The sequence below is a fragment of the Schistocerca serialis genome, chromosome 1 (assembly GCF_023864345.2).
Source record: "Schistocerca serialis cubense isolate TAMUIC-IGC-003099 chromosome 1, iqSchSeri2.2, whole genome shotgun sequence".
NCBI classification, from domain to species: Eukaryota; Metazoa; Arthropoda; class Insecta; order Orthoptera; family Acrididae; genus Schistocerca; species Schistocerca serialis.
Window position 1 is genome coordinate 100,956,971 of NC_064638.1, and position 21,545 is coordinate 100,978,515.

At 43.9% G+C, this 21,545-nt stretch overlaps 1 protein-coding gene across 1 annotated transcript in view; it reads left to right on the forward strand.

Moving 5' to 3' along the window:
• The first annotated feature begins 1,721 nt into the window (after nt 1–1,721).
• Nucleotides 1,722–21,545, forward strand: part of LOC126462756 (EGFR adapter protein-like) — an 814,276-nt gene continuing 794,452 nt past the window's right edge. The window contains exon 1 of the mRNA XM_050096097.1: nt 1,722–1,846. The gene's annotated coding sequence lies outside the window, so the exon portion shown is untranslated. The remainder of the gene's footprint in view (nt 1,847–21,545) is intronic.

The window sequence follows — 21,545 nt, forward strand, 5'->3', positions numbered from 1 at the left end:
GCCCGTAACCCGAACACGTCACTGCGTTCCACAGTCAGTTGTTACGAGGCGCTCGGAGCCACAGTGGGCTGCTCGTCAGCTGCGCGCGAGGAGAAAGAGAGAGACAGAAGGAGAGAGGGAGCAGGCGAGGCCGTGGGCACGAACGCAGGCACGCGAGACGAGAAGGCGCTGGGCTCTCGTCGGTACAGCTGCATTCCAAGCGCGGTCCGGTCGCGGGGCTCCTCGAAGGACGCCAGCCGGCTCGTGGGAATCGTCGGCCGCAGACACCGTGCTGGCAGTCTGCTACTAGACGTCGCAGCGCGCAATCCGCACTGTGACCTGTTGCGCGTGGATACGTCAACACCCAACCCGCAATCAGTGCGGCGAAATGGAATGCCACGAGGGCGTTTCTACCGTGTGCTGCGTACCCTGGCGCGGATTCGAGGTCGAAATGTAGCAGCTTACCGATAGTATTCAACATAGACTACGGTGAGTGGCTCACTCTCTTGCTGTGATATCATTTTCTAATTTATAGTTCTGAAGAACGTGGCAGGAGGTACGTCGACGAGTGCAGCTGCTGGTTACCGGAATGTTGCTCGGCCCAATGGAATGTGAAGGCCGCTCCAACGCAATGTGTAGTGTTTACTAGCTACTGCGGCGATTTTAACTTCGAAATGTTACAAGTTCCCGTTGTATTGCTACAGTGACTACAGTTGACGTCTACTGGTGTGATATTATCAGGCTACAGCGTCCCTGCTGTTGTTTCAGTGGATCCAGCTGTGGTTTCCGTTGTGAATGGAATGTCAAAAGTCCAGCAGTGAACCGTGCAGCTTTTGCCAGTTATTGAGTGCTACAGAGTGTTTTACGAGTAGTTACAGACAGGGTGGCAACTGAAATGTTCAAAATCTTCGTGTGTCTGGCTTCTGCTGCCACCAGCTAAAAAACCTCTCAACAATCGTACATTTCTGTTGCGTAGCCGTTGTGAATGGATCGTGCAGTGTTTACTACTTGTTAAGTGTTCCTTAGTGTTGCATCGAAATTTACTGTGGCTGCGGCAACTGTGAAGTTATTGCGTGTGTCTGGTTTCTCCTGTGTACGGGGTACGTTTTTCTCATTGTAATTACAGGATTCTCGTGGACGTGTAGATTGCCAGTGCATCCGCAGCTCGTCCCTCGAATTTCACAGTTCCATTCTTGCTAAAGGTGCTAAAGTTCAGTAGTGTTGTCACATACATAGAAGATTGATTCTTTCTAGACATATTTTTTGCTATTTGAACGGACTCAGGATATTGTGAATCTAGCCCAGCTGTTACTGAGCTATATTTCGCCCACTAAGGGGAGAGTGTTTGCGTAGACTGCAAGTGACGCTCCGCAGAGCCCAGTGGTTCGGCGGTTCGCGACGCCGTTGCCCACTGCGAGACGCAACAATTCGCTGGACGGCAGCCAACGGCGCGGACTCGCCTCCGGAAGGGCGTCCGGCGCCCGCGGGAGCGTTGCCGCAGCGGCGAGCGGGCCCGGGGGCGGCGGTGGCGGTGGCGGCGGCGGCGCCGGGGGCGGGGGGCGGCGTCCTGGGCGGCCTGGTGTCGGCGGCGCTGCGCAGGGCGACGGCGACGGCGGCGGCGGGTCCCGCGCGCTACGCGACGCGACGCTGGTCCTGGCGGCTGCGCCTGCGCGGCCTCCGGCACCGGCGAGGGGGTGGCGGGGGCGGCGCGGCGCTGCCGGGCCCCGGGGGCGGCGCGGGCTCCGCCATAGAGATGGGCCGCCTCCGCGCGCACTACCGCCGCCTCTCCGAGGACTCGCCGCCCCCACTGCCTCCCGAGTACCTCTCCTACTGCTGCTGCCGCTGCGGACACACGCAGATGCTCAAGGTAAATGCGCGACGCCCTTCAAAATGCATGACGTCAACTGTCGGCTTAAAATACGAAGGACTCCATCAGACAGACTACTTGAAGTATTCCTTCGTATTCACCAAGCAGGCAAGGGACTTGTTGTCAGTGCCACACGTGTACTGTGTCCAGAGAAAAATATTCAAATACACAAATATGTGTCCACTGGCCGGTGTGTCTCCTTTTATTGTGTCCCTGTCATCAAGAGTCTTCGATGATACAAAACCTCGACATGATTAATTATCTGACGTATCGTCAACTGATAGTGCTGAGTGATCAAAAAGTCAGTATAAATTTGAAAACTGAATAAATCACGGAATAATGTTGATAGAGAAGTAAAAATTGACACACATGCTTTGAATGACATGGGGTTTTATTAGAACAAAAAAACAGTTCACAAAATGTCCGACAGGTCCGACAGATGGCGCTGGACAGCAAAACGTCAGTAACTGCTACCGTGACGGGTGAGAGGTACGCCGATATGTTGCAGAATCGCATCAGCCCCAGCCTGGCTGATAAACACCTGCTGGAACATACGATGTTTATGCAGGATGGCGCTCCACCCCATATTGCTAGACGCGTGAAAGATCTCTTGCGCGCGTCGTTTGGTGATGATCGTGTGCTCAGCCGCCACTTTCGTCATGCTTGGCCTCCCAGGTCCCCAGACCTCAGTCCGTGCGATTATTGGCTTTGGGGCTACCTGAAGTCGCAAGTGTATCGTGATCAACCGACATCTCTAGGGATGCTGAAAGACAACATCCGACGCCAATGCCTCGCCGTAACTCCGGACATGCTCTACAGTGCTGTTCACAACATTATTCCTCGATTACAGCTATTGTTTAGGAATGATGGTGGACATATTGAGCGTTTCCTGTAAAGAACATCATCTTTGCTTTGCCTTACTTTGTTATGCTAATTATTGCTATTCTGATCAGATGAAGCACCATTGTCGGACATTTTTTGAACGTTTGTATTTTTTTGTTTCTAATGAAACACCATGTCATTCCAAGCATGTGTGTCAATTTGTACCTCTCTATCTACATTATTCCGTGATTTATTCAGTTTTCAAAATTATACTGACTTTTTGATTACCCGGTATATGATCTTCGTGAATGTCTGTATACAGGGTGTTTGGAAATTCTGTTACAAACTTCTAGAACTTATAGAGGGAAGTGAGTATATGGTATTTTGAATAGGAACCCACGTCCGGAGACGTACCATTTCCGTTCTAAGACGGTTTCAATTCAAATGTTTAATACGCCCACGTCTGCTGAGGGAAAGAAAAAAGTCCCAAGAGTTGCCTGTCCTGGTATTCATCAGGATAGAGAGGATTACATGTACTACGTCAGACGGTCACTTAATGTCACTTCACTTGCAAAGTTCAATTTACGAGACTCTTGCAGAGACGGAGGAAGACTTGCTGACACGAGCTCTTGATGTTGTATTAGAAATCCAGGAGGCGCCATGTGGGATTGAGACTGTGTGCCACAAGGTGCTTCGAGCCGCTGTTGTAATGCATCAGTACTGTCCTTTGCGTACGGTGTGTTGGGTTCTTTTTTTTTATAGTAAAGTTAACACCTAGTACAAACAAATGTGCTTAAGTGATAAGTGGATGTTTCGTTATTTTTCCATTCGTATCGTTTGTTATCTAATAACTGTACTGCGTCACGCCTAAATTCAGTTCCTCAAGCAGAGGTGTATGACTTGCATCTAAATTGAATCCGTCGTAGAACGGAATCGGTGAGTTTCCGAAAACCGGTTCCTAATCAGAATATTATGTAATCAGTCCCCTCTACAAGACTCAGAAGTTTGTAATGGGAATTCCCAAGCCCCCTGTAGAATTTTATTACGTCGCAATCGCTTAAATGTACATGACGAAATTATTTAAACTGAGGAGAGAGAGAAACAAATATGTTTCTCTAATGTTTTTGAAAGCGGTAGAGGAAGTTTTCTCTGGATGAAAAGTAATTATACTAACAAATTAATGGAGGTTGCATGGGTTCTAACGTGTTGTCCTGTGAGGACACAACGTAACACGGGCAAGTTTCAATTCGTTATTAACAAGAGATAAAAACATTAACATTACACAATTACTTCAACTACAGAAGTGGTTCAAAAATGCCACCATTGACTTGTAAACAGAGGTTGCACCGTTGTTTTGTCTAGCTCGCTCAAAGACTGCAGGAGTGTCCTTAATTCGTACTACTGCTGCTACTATCCGGGCAACCACATCCTCTTCCGAATCAACAGGAGTTGTTAACAAGGCTGCACATGTCACTCAAAGATGTGCAGAGGAGCGAATCGAGTAGGCCATGGTATAAGACCATCACTGCCAGTCCACTTCCCTGCAAACTGTCCGTTCCAGAACCGACCCACGGGATGACTGAAACTTGGCCGGCTCCCCATCTGGAAGGAACCACATGTCTTGTAGCGAGTGGCACGTCATCTAGCAACTCTGACAATGCTCTGGCGAGGAGACTGTAGTAACGCCTTTATATAATGGACTATGTAGAAGATATAGTCCAATTAAACAGTCACCAACGTTATCTGCCCACACAATGACTCAGAAATGCAATTGATGAGCGCAAGGAAACGTGGCATGTGGATTAACCTCATTCAAAATGGATGCTGGAAACCCCAGCACTCTCGAACGTTGCTTCAGCTGTAAACAGCAGAGAGGGCGGAAATGTATGTGGATTTGATTCTGTTCTTGGTGGCCCTGCTAAAATTGTACAATGAGTGGATTATCATCTGGCTTCAGATTGTGCGCTTGCTGTAAGTGGAATGGATTAGCAATAGCCCAGGAAGGACATTTTTTACATTCGTCTGATTCGTCCACATGTTATGGGCAATTGCACGAGTGCTGAGAGCGATTACTCCCTCTACCGGATTAAAAAATACTCACAAGTAATTATGACATTAACCAAAAATATTTGTTTCTGTATCCTGTGGAACAGTCCGTTTTCACCATCTCGTATATAAAAGATATTCATACTGATGTGTTGGCAAATGTGCCAACACCTTGTAGATAGAGGCGGCCGAAATGCACGCTATCTAACGCTGACGGGCGTGAATTCTGGAACAGGATAAGTAGTAAATGCTAATAAGAAAAGTATGCAGCTCCTCGAATACTTAACTTTTATTTATCCTTGTTGTTTACAGCATTCTTGATGAGACCTTTCATACGATAACTATCAAACTATGTAAGGCTAATGGCGCCTTGCTAGGTCGTAGCCATGGACTTCGCTGAAGGCTATTCTAACTGTCTCTCGGCAAATGAGAGAAAGGCTTCGTCAATGTAGTCGCTAGCAAAGTCGTCGTACAACTGGGGCGAGTGCTATTCCGTATCTCGAGACCTGCCTTGTGGTGGCGCTCGGTCTGCGATCACACAGTGGCGACACGCGGGTCCGACATGTACTAAATGGACCGCGGCCGGTTTAAGCTACCACCTAGCAAGCGTGGTGTCTGGCGGTGACACCACACATACTGCAAGTAGGTTCCATTAATATGCGAAATGTTCCCTATAGGTATACAGGTAAAATAAATACAGTTAACTTTTTTGAATATCATGAATCCATCTAAGATGTTTCAAGGAATGTACATCATATCGTCACAGTATTGCCGGTTTCAGTAAGTATATATCTGTACGAAGCTTTTTTATGAAGTAATCCCAACCGATTACTTCATAAAAAATCTTCGTACATATATATACTTACTGAAACCGGCAATACTGTGACGATATGATGTACATTCCTCGAAATATCGTAGATGGCTTCACGGTATTCGAAATAGTTAACCGTATTTGTTATAGTTGTATATCTATAAGAAACGGCGGCCGGTCGGTACCGTTGGGCCTTCCAAGGCCTGTTCGGACGGAGCTTAGTTTAGTTTAATTACAACTGATGATAGCAACTACTTTGCGAAACCGGTAAAGTGAACGTCTGTATATAGTTAAGCAATCGCGACGTGATGAAATTGTTATAGCAACACACTTCTGGAAATGAATGACCCACACCTATGCTTCATTTGGATATAACTATGACAGTAATGGCGTCGGCTTGCAACGTTAAAGCTTGCAACTAGAATGAGCGCTTCAGACTCGGACAGCGACCCGCGAAAGTAGCAGCGATCATAGAAATAGGAAATGAAATTAATGTAACTGTAGAACTGTTATTTCCAGAAGAATAGCGGTTACATGAAATTCTCCTTAAAAAATAAGCCGTTTCATTATTTTTATATGCGGGAGAGCGCCCGTGAGCTGATTAATTTTCACTAGAACGTTTCTATCAGTCAGTGATTATATTCGTTTCGACTTTTACTGTATTATCAGTAGTCTATAACGGTTGCGTCAGAGTCTGATAGAAGTGGACATATCCTAGAGTTCTCTAGTAGGACTATTCACATGCTCGCATCTTCCACACTCAGACGCAGCCGTCCGCCAAGAAACATTATGGGCTATTGAAATGCGGCTTTTCGCGGATGATGCTGTAGTATACAGAGAAGTTGCAGCATTAGAAAATTGCAGCGAAATGCAGGAAGATCTGCAGCGGATAGGCACTTGGTGCAGGCAGTGGCAACTGACCCTTTACATAGACAAATGTAATGTATTGCCAATACATAGAAAGAAGGATCCTTTATTGTATGATTATATGATAGCGGAACAAACACTGGTAGCAGTTACTTCTGTAAAATATCTGGGAGTATGCGTGCGGAACGATTTGAAGTGGAATGATCATATAAAATTAATTGTTGGTAAGGCGGGTACCAGGTTGAGATTCATTGGGAGAGTCTTTAGAAAATGTAGTCCATCAACAACGGAGGTGACTTACAAAACACTCGTTCGACCTATACTTGAGTATTTCTCATCAGTGTGGGATCCGTACCAGATCAGGTTGACGGAGGAAATAGAGAAGATCCAAAGAAGAGCGGCGCGTTTCGTCACAGGGTTATTTGGTAACCGTGATAGCGTCACGGAGATGTTTAAGAAACTCAAGTGGCAGACTCTGCAAGAGAGGCGCTCTGCATCGCGGTGTAGCTTGCTCGCCAGGTTTCGAGAGGGTGCGTTTCTGGATGAGGTATCGAATATATTGCTTCCCCCTACTTATACCTCCCGAGGAGATCACGAATGTAAAATTAGAGAGATTAGAGCGCGCACGGAGGCTTTCAGACAGTCGTTCTTCCCGCGAACCATACGCGACTGGAACAGGAAAGGGAGGTAATGACAGTGGCACGTAAAGTGCCCTCCGCCACACACCGTTGGGTGGCTTGCGGAGTATCAATGTAGATGTAGATGTAGATGTAGACTAAGTAGTCGCAATCAGTAAAGCAAACCAATAAAAATTGTGTGAGCATTGATTGATATGAATTTAAAACTCAAATACATCAGCTGTTCCACTTAATCTTTTAAACTGTTCTTGATTTCTAGCTACAAGACAATACTTATGTTATTTATTGAATATTCCGTCAGTTCATGGAGAAACATAGACATATTAAAAACTTGAATACAAATTATTATTGTGGGACGTTAATACTGTGTATTCAAGTTTTTAACAGTTTGTGTGGTTGAATGCTAAAGTTAAAGTGTGTATAAATATTTAACAATTCCCACTTCAAGTCCGATAAAATGCAAAACGTGTGGAAAGGACGACAGTATTCTTAGGAAAATGAGGAGCTGAAGATGTCGCTAATAATAATGATTTTCGCCGTATTTGAAGTCGATGGTATTAAACTCTAGGTAAAAATAACGGAGAGCGCCACCGTATGCTACGTAATCTGAAATTATTATCGCTAGTTACACCGTGTATAAAATCAATCACCCATTTAAGAACTGCTGTTTCATCTGTTCTTCGTCAATCACATTGTGCATAAAACAAGTCTAATTAAGGCAACTAAGGAGGAGAACAGTAGACAATCGATGACAATAAACTCTTACCTGCCGAAGACTTTTCCTCCTATCTATGACTATTGTAGGATGTGAGGATAAGTGTAAGCGTTATTTGAGAAATGGCAGCCTGTTTTGCAGAGCGTTTCACAAATCCAGAAATAACTGAATACCAGCAGATGGTCCTCTCTCATTTAAATACACACACAGACACATAAAAATAAATAAAGGCTGTAACAAAAGAAACATTGCCTTGAACGTACCTGAACCTGAGTTAGGGTTCGGGAAGGGATGACGTTAACTCGTACTAGTTGCGCGATGAAAAAATAGTCACGTGATTTCGCGACAAATGGCTCTGGGTATATTTCCTGTGGACAGTATCTCGTAAAATGTTGTAGCTTTCTCGGAACTGATACTGAACTAACATGTCTCTCTCTTTGGCGAGGATGCGAATTCTGTCAGCTTGCGAGGAAGATTGCAACCACCTCCCCCAACGGCTCCACCATTAACCAGTAATAAGCAGTGTATTTGAAATTAGTTTCGCAGCTAATCATATTTTCAGCTGACAGCACACGTTTCTTATTATGCAATTTAACACATCTGAAGATAGACGTACGCCCAAAAACTAGTTATGAACTTGCGACCTTACCCTACTTCGAATGGGTAGCACTAAGTACCTACGGGAAATCTGCATCACGGCCCCTGCAGCGGTTCCTGATACTAGCCTCCACTTTCAGACAGAAAAAAATGGGCTTTAATTTTGTAATTTGTATCGATAAATAAATTGTTCAGTTGATAAATATGTTGCTGGTTGTAGTGATTTCTTATTTGTATCAACCACTTATTTTCGCAGTTGCTGTTAGATGGCTGGAGTGCAGTATCTGTGAGACCAGTAAATATATATAGCACCCGCCCTAAGGCTCGGAGGGTTGGATATCAGCATTCAGTTTGCATAGGGGCCTTAAGCTGACACTAGTGTAGTGACGAAACTGGTCGCGTAATTATTTTATAAAAAGCACGGCTGTTGGTGTTCCTTATTTCTATAGATTCTCAGAATGTGTTCTTGAAATTAAGGTGTGTGTTTGACACTAGCAGATTTCCTTTAGCGAAGGATGTCCACTTTGCTCGTTCTGGTCTTCTTCATTCACCCCAGTTGCCTCACTCGTAATTTTGCTTCCTTCACTTCGTCTGCTTCGTCGTCTCCAGCTTTGCTGTTGCTTTTACCGATTACCTAATTCCTGCTACACCGCTTACGTTCGTCCGAAGACAGCATTCTCATCAGAGATTCTGACGATTGGTATCATTATACTCTGAATTTCAATCCCTTCTGAATTTTTCGTTCATTTCTGTCATTTTGTTTCTCTTTTGAACTGTAGAGGAGAAAGACGGCACCCGTGAATTATGCTATTTGCAATCTAAGCACTGCTGTCTTGACCACACAGCTTTTTGTTCCGTGCATATTCTGTTAGCCGTCTCTGTCGCTGTAGCTTGTACCTATGTTTCTCAGAATTTCAGGTATATTGCACCATTTCACACTGTCGAATGCGTTTCCTAGGATGACATCGATGAAGGTTTCGTGATTTATCTTACACCTTACGTGAATCATAAAGCTGATCGTCAGAATTGTCTCTCTGTTATCTTTACCTTTCCTAAAGGAAAATCATTTAATGTATCCATAATTGTCCTTTCCATTTTTCCGTACGTTATTTTTGTCAACAAAGTGGGTGCATCAGCTTGTAAACTGAATGTAATTTATCTGCCCTAGCTGACTTCGGGAATGTCCACTCCTACACACTTTTATTCTTAGCGAATCAATGTGCACTGTGGGTCAGTACGATCTGCTTGAAATCGACCTTGAGTCACATCTCACCTCCCCGATATCACGTGTGAGAGTGCTCTACTACGTGAATAGCAGAAGGTTTTTGATAACATAGACCTTAAGTGCTGAGCGATGTATCTCCTGTGGAACGAAAAAGATGAAGATCAAGACACCCCACTCTTATCATGACCAGGATTCCTACTTAATGAATCCAATACCATCGACGAATGGAAACGTTGTTGGCTATCGTTAAACTCCAATATTAGACACTACTATACTGTTATTTGCCCGGAGGCTCCTCATGCGGTAGATACTCTTAAAATGAACAAGAAAAGTCTAATGGAGTAACTTGAGGCCAAATAAAGGAAGATTTTTGAGAAAAATTCTGGGTCTCATAAAAAACAGCGATTATTGGAGGCATCAGAACCACGAAATATGTAACCATGTAGATAAGTGACCCGATTCGGAAAAAGATTGCCTTCTCAGATCACATTGCCTTCTACGGCCGCTGACGCGAATGAGCCCTAGAAAGGTATCTAAAACGATATTACACATTTAAGATAGAACACTTAAGACGCATGGTTAATAGAAGTTGAAAATGATCTACCAGAAGAGTGAATTTCTCCTAAAGACCTCCAAGATCATGAGCCGCTTTAATGAAAAACTACGAATATAGAAAGGTTTCCAGGGCAGGCAGAAACTGCAGACAGGGAAAGCGTAGGGCAAGAGATAAAAGAACGAAAGAAGTGAATGCAAGAGAAATTGGGCGGCAGTTAATGCTCGGTAAAAGAGATGGTTGAATTGACATGGTTCCTAGTTGGCCAAAACGACTGAAGAATAAAAAGAGGGAAGAACTTAATATATATTTTATGAATGGAAAAATAGAGCGAGGATGAATGAAATTGAAAATTAAGTATCGACAGAAAGGGGCAAGACAAGGTATGTAAAACGATATTACACATTTAAGATAAAACACTTAAGACGCATGGTTAATAGAAGTTGAAAATGATCTACCAGAAGAGTGAATTTCTCCTAAAGACCTCCAAGATCATGAGCCGCTTTAAGGAAAAACTACGAATACAGAAAGGTTTCCAGGGCAGGCAGAAACTGCAGACAGGGAAAGCGTAGGGCAAGAGATAAAAGAACGAAAGAAGTGAATGCAAGAGAAATTGGGCGGCAGTTAATGCTCGGTAAAAGAGATGGTTGAATGGACATGGTTCCTAGTTGGCCAAAACGACTGAAGAATAAAAAGAAGGAAGAACTTAATATATATTTTATGAATGGAAAATAGAGCGAGGATGCATGAAATTGATAAGTAGGTATCGACAGAAAGCGGCAAGACAAATTAGTTAAACAAGTAATTAATCATAAACCAATAGGAAAGTGCTATGGAGGAAGACCGTAGAGCGATTGGCTTCGGTGAAGGCAGAACAGGCTGTAAGTCTAGTCCATGAAGTGAAAGAAAAAGAAGTAGAAGAAGAACAAGCTTAGCAAGCCGAATTGTTTGTACTTAATCAAACAACAATCGGTTTGTGGCGTCATCGGACCACTTTAAGACATTGGAGTAGCGCCTACTTCTGTTGTAGGGCTTGTACAGTAGAAGAAAGGCTACCTTTTGCTCTTAGGTTAGGAGGATATATATATATATCCATTTTCAGTCACAACACTTTTATTACATCGTTCAAAATGTAAGTGCAAATAAGGAGGTTTCTCACCAATGCAAGAGACGAATGTTATGTGGTCAGACGCAGGTAAAATTTAACTATGTTTTATTTCTCTCATTGCTCTAGCGTTTCTTACATTACTCCCTCCCGAGATAGTTCTTTTCGCTAAATCTCTGCTGTCGTGTTACTGTTAGGTAAAAAACTGAAGCAGATGTAAACGACCATTACGTCTATGCAGTCCTTGAAAGCGGGAGTTGTAGCTCCGAAACGCGTTGTACAGAAATTAGATAATTGTTATTTAAATAAAAATACATTTTAATACAACATTTTTTTTAAAAAGCGGACTAAAAAGTAGAAATAATTTCCCCTAGGCCCATACAAATCGCTAATGCCATAGAGATTGTTCTCAAAAATTGTGCTAGTCAATTTTTAATAGCAATGACAATACTTGAAATTTTATAACGAAAAACGTTGGGCGTACTGCAGTACACAACTGATGCATAAATACTTCATTTCCTAATATTTGTTGCATGAGCTCCACGTTTTTCGTTATAAATCTTACGAGTGTTGTCATAGCTATTTAAATCTCGCAAGCACAGATTATCAGGACTGTCTGTGTGTTGTACTAAAACTTTATTTTTAGTTGAATACTTATTTTCTGCTTTTTAGTCTCGTGTGTGTGACATTTCTCAATGGATTTTAAACATTTTGATGAGATTGTGCTTTTATTTAAGTACGTACTTATACAGGGTATCCGAGGAGAAATGGAAAATAATCAGGGGTACGACAAGAACAATCATTCGAAGTAAGAAGTCTACTAAACATGGGCTCTAAAATTAGTATTTAATAGCTATGTGCTCTTCTTTATCTTGGCTTTCCATATTTTGAGAGGTGGTATATGGACAAGCAATATATTCAGCAAATATCGGCTCTAAAGTACATATCTCAAGAGCTATGAGCACATTCTACCCTGAAACATCTGTCATCTACGGAACGAGAACTCATAGGTCGTAAGGTATGCTACGTATGTCTGACATTGTGTCAACAGCTGGGGCGATCTGAATTGTTACATTATTCTCGAATATCAGGTATGCCAAGGTCTTTTGTAACCCTTTTATTGATTACTGGTTTCTACAGCTCTGTGCTGTCATCGGATGTTGTAACAAATTAACAGAAGTTCATGATCTTTACAAATTTGTAAGTCACATAGTGATGTTGCGTCATTTTTCGAAAAAAGACTGTAAGGAATATCAGCCTGTTAAACATAAAATACCACAAATATAAAACACACGTTATTTTTTTGTGGTGATATTCTAATGCACTCATTCACATGACACAACAGCTTAACTCAAAGTTTTTTATGGTCAGTCGCCAGTGTGGTGTTAATTGAATGAGTGCACTAGGACATCAGAACAATACTATGTATGTTTTATATTTGTGGTATTTTATGTTTGACATTCTGATGCTCCTTGCTGCCTTATATTCTAAAACGACGCAGCATCACTATGTGACTTGCAAGTTTGTAAATATCGTGAACTTTTGTTAATATATTACAAAGGTATGGTGATTACAGCACACATCTGTCGAAAGCGGTAATCAATAAAAGATTTACAAGCGATTTGGCGTACCTGATATTTCAGAATAATTTAAGATATGCGTTTTAGAGGCCATGGTCACTGGGCTTTTCTTTCTTGTTGTGGCCCATACTACCTCCTCCTAAGATATGGAGAGAAAAGGGCTTGTAGGGAAGGATATTTCTTTCACAATACCGAAGATGAAGAAGAGCTCATAGGTCCTATGTTTACTGAACATTTTTGCTTCGAATAATCATTCATCCCATACCCCTGAAAACGTCCATTTCTCATGGGACAAAAGGCTTCACCTCTGTAGACCTGTGCACACATCCCCACCACCCCTATCTCTACTCAGCCGAGTCCTACAGCTCGCAGACGGCATGGAACGCATTCTACATGGTGGTCCTACAGGGCAGCGGAGATGTCAGGTGTTAACCAGCCATTTTCTCCCCCGTCCCCAGCCACTAGAAAACAGACCGAAAAGAAAGGGATTTCTGTTGCACTGTCAGTCAGTTCTGAGTTGTGTTTAAAATGTCAGGTCTCTGGCTCATCGGGAAATTAGTTTAAAATCACTGATATAAGAACGTGGGTTTCCGCGGCCGGTGTCATAGTGATCAAAATTCTCCTGGGTCAAGCGGAAGCGGAACTGGGAAACTTCCTCCACGACTTAAATAGTATGCACAAAAATATAAAGTTCACACATGAGACTGAAAACAAAGGTACCTTGCCATTTCTGGATGTGGAAGTATACAGAGCTGCCGAAGGTAAACTGGGACACAAAGTATACCGGAAACAAACGCACACTAATCGGTACCTGCACGCGGAGAGCCACCACCAGCCAGCTCAAAAGTATTCTGTTCTGCATATGTTAACTGCCTGAGCCTACCGGATGAGCGATGAAAATAACATCAAAGAAGAATTAAAGGAGCTACAACACACGTTTCGTGCCAACGGCTATGATAATAACATCATAAGAAAGGTAGCTAAAACCGAAGGGAGCAGATGGTCCCTTCAATCCCACAAACCAACCAACCGAGGGGAGGAGAACACGAGAAGGAGACAAAGAAGAGAAGCTTCCACTGGTACACTTACCATATGTAAAAGGCGTCAGTGAACGGCTAGGCAACGTCCTCCGCCGACGAGGTTTCAAACCGATTTTTCGAAGTAGTCACAGGATCCACGAAATGATAGGTTCCACCAAGGATGTAATCAACGATCTTAACACTGCAGGTGTGTTCGAACTACGGTGTGAGTGCGGAGGTGCCTACATAGGAGAAACAGGGAGACCTGTCAGCTTACGAGTAACAGAACACGAACGCTATGTACGATTACAACAACATAATAAATCGGCGATAGCTGAATACCACCGTGACTGTGGACAACCTATCAGGTTCCAGGAAGCCCGAGTACTGGCGAAATAATCGTTGATGCGAGAACGCAAAATACGGGAGGCGATCGAAATTATTAAGTAGCATGACAACATCACAGAGAAGATGGCTACAAACTCCCGGCGTCCGAGCTGCCGGCCATCCCAGTCCAACGGGCCGCGAGTGGTCGCGGGGCAGAAGCTACACGGGACACCGACGTATCTGCACAAAAAGCTGTAGAGCAACTGTCAGTAAACTTCCGCCGGCCAGAGTGACCGAGCGGTTCTAGGCGCTACAGTCTGGAACCGCGCGACCGCTACGATCGCAGGTTCGAATCCTGCCTTGGGCATGGATGTGTGTGATATCCTTAGGTTAGTTATGTTTAAGTAGTTCTAAGTTCTAGGGGACTGATGACCTCAGCAATTAAGTCCCATAGTGCTCAGAGCCATTTGAACCATTTTTAGAAAACTTCCGCGCACACCAGGAGGAAAACTTGCCGATCAGAAGCCGAACGCTGACTGGCGGACAGCTACCAATCGTTGACGACATGGATATCCAAGAATAGCTTCTTTCTTTCTATCTTCCCTTACGTCATGACTAGCCAATCATATTAGAGGGCTAGAGGGCCAATTAAAAGTTTTACAACAGTGACTTGAGACATCGATAGTCTGTAGTAAATAGTAGCACCTATCCCCATGCAAAACCAGTCGTGCCCTGAAGAAGGCCGTTTGCAATTCTGCCGGAACGTCGGTTTCAGTTTATTATTGTTGTCAGTTTTTAGCAATGACGCGGTATAATACCCAGAAGAATTTTAATCACTAGTTTAAAATCGACTGTAGAGTTTGTACTGAAAGACTGATAAAAAAGCGACCCACTAAAACCATGTTACTAAAAATATTGTGGCAGAAGACAGGATATTAATAATAAAATATAACCTTGACAGTCAGTACACGACTTTAATAGGTGTTTTGCTTTATTTATAACTAAGGCCCTTGACTTGTTTGATTTCAGTACTGCTTTACTGTTCAATTTTTCGGTATTTTTTGAATATCTGTGTCCTCTCTGTCGTAGCACAGTAATGATACTGCAAGTCGAAACAGCTTGATGACAGCAAGGTGAGATTTTCTGAGCTTGCACGGCTGCTGGGCCGCGAGGTTAGGGTTGTCGCCCGGGCACCTCGGAGCTCGCGGGTCGAGCGGTCGCGCATGCCGCCTCGCATACTTGCCGTCGGGAGAACAAACGAAGTGGAAATATGTCGTAAGCGGATGGCCGGGAAAGGCGGGGGGTGGGGGGAGGGGGCGTTCTTTACGAGCGGCCAGATTCCTAGGAACAGGTTCCGCGTGGGCGTCGTTAATACGCCGCGTGTTTACGCGGATCGAACCAATTAGTTGCTGGGCGGTGTGGCACCTGCCGGACAGTCGGCGCCGCCCGCGGGCGAACACCGCAAGGTCGCGGCTGTTTGCCGTCCGGCGCGAATTTGTCACGGTAGCGCGGCGCGGTGGACTTCTCCTCGCATCGTATCGCATCTGCGAGCTCGCTCACCGCCCGCGCCGTAAACCAGTTGCGCTCGCCGGTTGCGGCCGCCGCTACTGGCTCGTTAATTGCGAGAAATCTGCCGCCAGACCGCAGCTGCAGCGGCGCACCTCGTAAAGGACGCGGCCGTTTCGTGGGCGGCAGCGCAGCGCAGGGGTGCGATGCCCGGACACCAACCCGCCGGCTCGGCGGCACGTAGGTGGAGCAGGTCGGCTTCCGCTGCAGTCGGCGCGGTGCACGCCCGGCCACGATGTGCGGCCGCGCACCTGCATTGCGCCGTGTGATAGCTGCCGGCACCTGTCCGCAGCAAACCTTCGCAGGTAGCCGGCGCGGTGAACGTACCAGGTGGAAGTAAAGTCTTTCTCTGGCTGGAAATATTTCTGTGGGACTGTACTAGATACCGCTACGTGCTTTCTTGCAGATGGTACCTTAACTCCTACACTGAGGTGACAATAATCTACATCTACATCTACGTGATTACTCTGCTATTCACAATAAAGTGCCTGGCAGAGGGTTCAATAAACCACCTTCATGCTGTCTCTCTACCGTTCCACTCTCGAACGGCACGCGGGAAAAACGATCACTTAAATTTTTCTGTGCGAGCCCTGATTTCTCTTATTTTATCGTGATGATCATTTCTCTCTATGTAGGTGGGTGCCAACAGAATGTTTTCGCAATAGCTCCCCATATACAACAGCTCGCTCACCGATAGATCTGTACCTACAGACTGGAAAATTGCGCAGGTCGCACCAGTGTTTAAGAAGGGTAGTAGGAGTAATCCATCGAACTACAGACCTATATCATTGACGTCGGTTTGCAGTAGGGTTTTGCAGCATATACTGTATTCAAACATTATGAATCACCTCGAAGGGAACGATCTATTGATACGTAATCAGCATGGTTTCAGAAAACAGCGTTATTGTGCAACGCAGCTAGCTCTTTATTCGCACGAAGTAATGGCCGCTATCGACAGGGGATCTCAAGTTGATTCCGTATTTCTAGATTTCCGGAAAGCTTTTGATACCGTTCTTCACAAGCGACTTCTAATCAAGCTGCGGGCCTATGGGGTATCGTCTCAGTTGTGCGACTGAATTCGTGATTTCCTGTCAGGAGGGTCGCAGTTCGTAGTAATAGACGGCAAATCATCGAGTAAAACTGAAGTGATATCAGATGTTCCCCAGGGAAGCGTCCTGGGACCTCTGCTATTCCTGATCTGTATAAATGACCTGCGTGACAATCTGAGCAGTTCTCTTAGGTTGTTCGCAGATGATGCTGTAATTCACCGTCTAGTAAGGTCATCCGAAGACCAGTATCAGTTGCAAAGCGATTTAGAAAAGATTGCTGTATGGTGTGCCAGGTGGCAGTTGACGCTAAATAACGAAAAGTGTGAGGTGATCCACATGAGTTCCAAAAGAAATCCGTTGGAATTCGATTACTCGATAAATAGTACAATTCTCAAGGCTGTCAATTCAACTAAGTACCTGGTTGTAAAAATTACGAACAACTTCAGTTGGAAAGACAACATAGATAATATTGTGGGGAAGGCGAGCCAAAGGTTGCGTTTCATTGGCAGGACACTTAGAAGATGCAACAAGTCCACTAAAGAAACAGCTTACACTACACTCGTTCGTCCTCTGTTAGAATATCGCTGCGCGGTGTGGGATCCTTACCAGGTGGGATTGACGGAGGACATCGAAAGGGTGCAAAAAAGGGCAGCTCGTTTTGTGTTATCACGTAATAGGGGAGAGAGTGTGGCAGATATGATACGCGAGTTGTCATTAAAGCAAAGACTTTTTCGTCGCGGCGAGATCTATTTACGAAATTTCGGTCACCAACTTTCTCTTCCGAATGCGAAATACTTTGTTGAGCCCAACATACATAGGTAGGAATGATCATCAAAATAAAATAAGAGAAATCAGAGCTCGAACCGAAAGGTTTAGGTGTTCGTTTTCCCGCGCGCTGTTCTGAAGTGGAATGGTAGAGAGATAGTATGATTGTGGTTCGATGAACCCTCTGCCAAGCACTTAAATGTGAATTGCAGAGTAGTCATGTAGATGTAGATCGGAGGAGAAAACTGGAATTGAAATTTCATGAGAAGATCCCGTCGCAACGAAAAACGCCTTTGCTTTAATGGTTGCCACTCCAATTCACGTATCATGTCTGTGACACAATCTCCCCTATTTCGCGATAATACAAAACGAGCTGCCCTTCTTTGTACTTTTTTGATGTCATCCGTCAGTTCCACCTGATTCGGATCCCACACCGCACAGCAGTATTCCGGAATAGGACGGACAAGCGTAGTGTAAGCAGTCTCTTCAGTAGACCTGTTGCACCTTCTAAGTGTTCTGCCAATGAATCGCAGTCTTTGGTTTGCTCTACCCACAATATTATCTATGTGATCGTTCCAATTTAGGTTATTTGTAATTGTAATCCCTAAGTATTTAGTTGAATTTACAGCCCTCAGATTTGTGTGACTTATCGCGTAATCGAAATTTAGCTGATTTCTTTTAGTACTCATGTGAATAACTTCGCACTTTTCTTTATTCGGGTCAATTGCCACTTTTCGCACCATACAGATATCTTATCTGAATCATTTTGCAAGTCGTTTTGCTCATCTGATGACTTTACAAGACGGTAAATGACAGCATCATCTGCAAACAATCTAAGACGGCTACTCAGATTGTCTCCTATGTCATTAATATAGATCAGGCACAATAACAATTGGAACGCCGGTTATTGCTTCTGTTTTACTTGATGACTTTCCGTCTATTACTACGAACTGTGACCTTTCTGACAGGAAATGACGAATCCAGTAACACAACTGAGGCGATACTCCGTAGGCACGCAGTTTCATTAGAAAACGCTTGTGAGGAACGGTGTCCAAAAGCCGTCTGGAAATTTAAAAATATGGAATCAATTTGACATCCTCTGTCGATAGCACTTATTACTTCATGAGTATAAAGGGCTAGTTGTGTTTCACAAGAAAGATATTTTCTGAATCCGTGCTGACTATATGTCAATAAATCGTTTTCTTCGATGTACTTCATAATGTTCGAATACAGTATATGTTCTAAAGCCCTACTGCAAATAGTGATATAGGCCTGTAATTCAGCAGATTACTCCTACCTGGGTATTGGTGTGACTTGAGCAATTTTCCAGTCTTTAGGTACGTATCTTTCTTTGAGCGAGTGGTTGTGTATAATTGCTAAATATGGAGCTATTGTATCAGCATACTCTGAGAAGAACCTAACTGGTATACAATCTGGACCGGAAGCCTTGCTTTTATTAAGTGATTTAAGCTGCTTTGTTACACCGAGTATATCTACTTCTGTGTTTCTCATCTTGGCAGTTGCTCTTGTTTGGAATTCAGGAATATTTACTTCGTATTGTTTGGTGAAGGAGTTTCGGAAAACCCGTGTTTAATAACACTGCTTTAGTGGCACTGTCATCAGTGACTTCACCGTGGTTATCGTGCAGTGAAGGTATTGATTGTGTCTTGCCACTGGTGTGCGTTATGTATGACCAGAATCTCTTAGGGTTTTCTGCCAGATTTCGAGACAGAATTTCTTTGTGGAAAATATTAAAAGCATCTCGCATTGAAGTGCGCGCTATATTTCGAACTTCTGTGAGACTTTGCCAATCTTGGGGATTTTGCGTTCTTTTAAATCATGGGATAGCGATATGCACATGTGCACATCGAGGTAGTATCGATTACAGGAGGTATAAAACTGCAGTGCAGTGGTGGAGCTGTGATTTGCACTTCGGTGATTCATGTGAAAAGGTGTGAACGTCATTATGGCCGCCTGAAGGGAATTAACAGAGTTTCATCGCGGATTTGTAGTGTGTGCTAGAAAATATGCGACATTCCATTTTGGAAATCTTTAGGGAATTCAATGCTCCAAGAGCCACAGTGTCAGGAGTATGCCGCGAATACCAAATTTTAGGCATTGCCTCTCACCACGGACAACGTAGTGGCCGACTGCCTTCACTTAACGACCGAGAACGACGTTAGCGTAGAGTTGTCAGTGGTAAGAGACAAGCAAAAACTACATGGAATAAATAACATCAGACATCACTGTGGGGCGTACGACGAACGTCTGCACTGGGACTATGCCTTGAAATTTGGCGTTAATGGGTTATTGCAGCAGATGACCGACGAGAGTGAATTTGGTAACAGCACGAAATCACCTGCAGCGCCTCTTCTGGGGTCGAGACCGCGTCAATTGGACCCTAGATGACGGGAAAACCGTGGCCTTATCGGATGAGTGCCGATTTCTGCTGGGGCAAGGTCAAGAGTTTGACAGAGCACTGAAAGACCTGAGTCGAAACAAGGCCCCCGGAGTAGACAACATTCCATTGGAACTACTGATGGCCTTGGGAGAGCCAGTCCTAACAAAACTCTACCATCTGGTGAGCAAGATGTATGAAACAGGTGAAATACCCTCAGACTTCAAGAAGAATATAATAATTCCAATCCCAAAGAAAGCAGGTGTTGACAGATGTGAAAATTACCGAACTATCAGTTTAATAAGTCACAGCTGCAAAATACTAACACGAATTCTTTACAGACGAATGGAAAAAACTAGTAGAAGCCAACCTCGGGGAAGATCAGTTTGGATTCCGTAGAAACACTGGAACACGTGAGGCAATACTGACCTTACGACTTATCTTAGAAGAAAGATTAAGGAAAGGCAAACCTACGTTTCTACCATTTGTAGACTTAGAGAAAGCTTTTGACAATGTTGACTGGAATACTCTCTTTCAAATTCTAAAGGTGGCAGGGGTAAAATACAGGGAGCGAAAGGCTATTTACAATTTGTACAGAAACCAGATGGCAGTTATAAGAGTCGAGGGGCATGAAAGGGAAGCAGTGGTTGGGAAGGGAGTAAGACAGGGTTGTAGCCTCTCCCCGATGTTGTTCAATCTGTATATTGAGCAAGCAGTAAAGGAAACAAAAGAAAAATTCGGAGTAGGTATTAAAATTCATGGAGAAGAAATAAAAACTTTGAGGTTCGCCGATGACATTGTAATTCTGTCAGAGACAGCAAAGGACTTGGAAGAGCAGTTGAATGGAATGGACAGTGTCTTGAAAGGAGGATATAAGATGAACATCAACAAAAGCAAAACAAGGATAATGGAATGTAGTCTAATTAAGTCGGGTGATACTGAGGGAATTAGATTAGGAAATGAGACAAAGTAGTAAAGGAGTTTTGCTATTTGGGGAGCAAAATAACTGATGATGGTCGAAGTAGAGAGGATATAAAATGTAGACTGGCAATGGCAAGGAAAGCGTTTCTGAAGAAGAGAAATTTGTTAACATCGAGTATAGATTTAAGTGTCAGGAAGTCATTTCTGAAAGTATTTGTATGGAGTGTAGCCATGTATGGAAGTGAAACATGGACGATAAATAGTTTGGACAAGAAGAGAATAGAAGCTTTCGAAATGTGGTGCTACAGAAGAATGCTGAAGATTAGATGGGTAGATCACATAACTAATGAGGAAGTATTGAATAGGATTGGGGAGAAGAGAAGCTTGTGGCATAACTTGACCAGTAGAAGGGATCGGTTGGTAGGACATGTTCTGAGGCATCAAGGGATCACCAATTTAGTATTGGAGGGCAGCGTGGAGGGTAAAAATCGTAGGGGGAGACCAAGAGATGAATACACTAAGCAGATTCAGAAGGATGTAGGTTGCAGTAGGTACTGGGAGATGAAGAAGCTTGCACAGGATAGAGTAGCATGGAGAGCTGCATCAAACCAGTACAGGACTGAAGACCACAACAACAACAACAAGGTCACAGTAAGGTTCAAGTGTGGTACAGACCCTACGTACCCAAGGAGTCA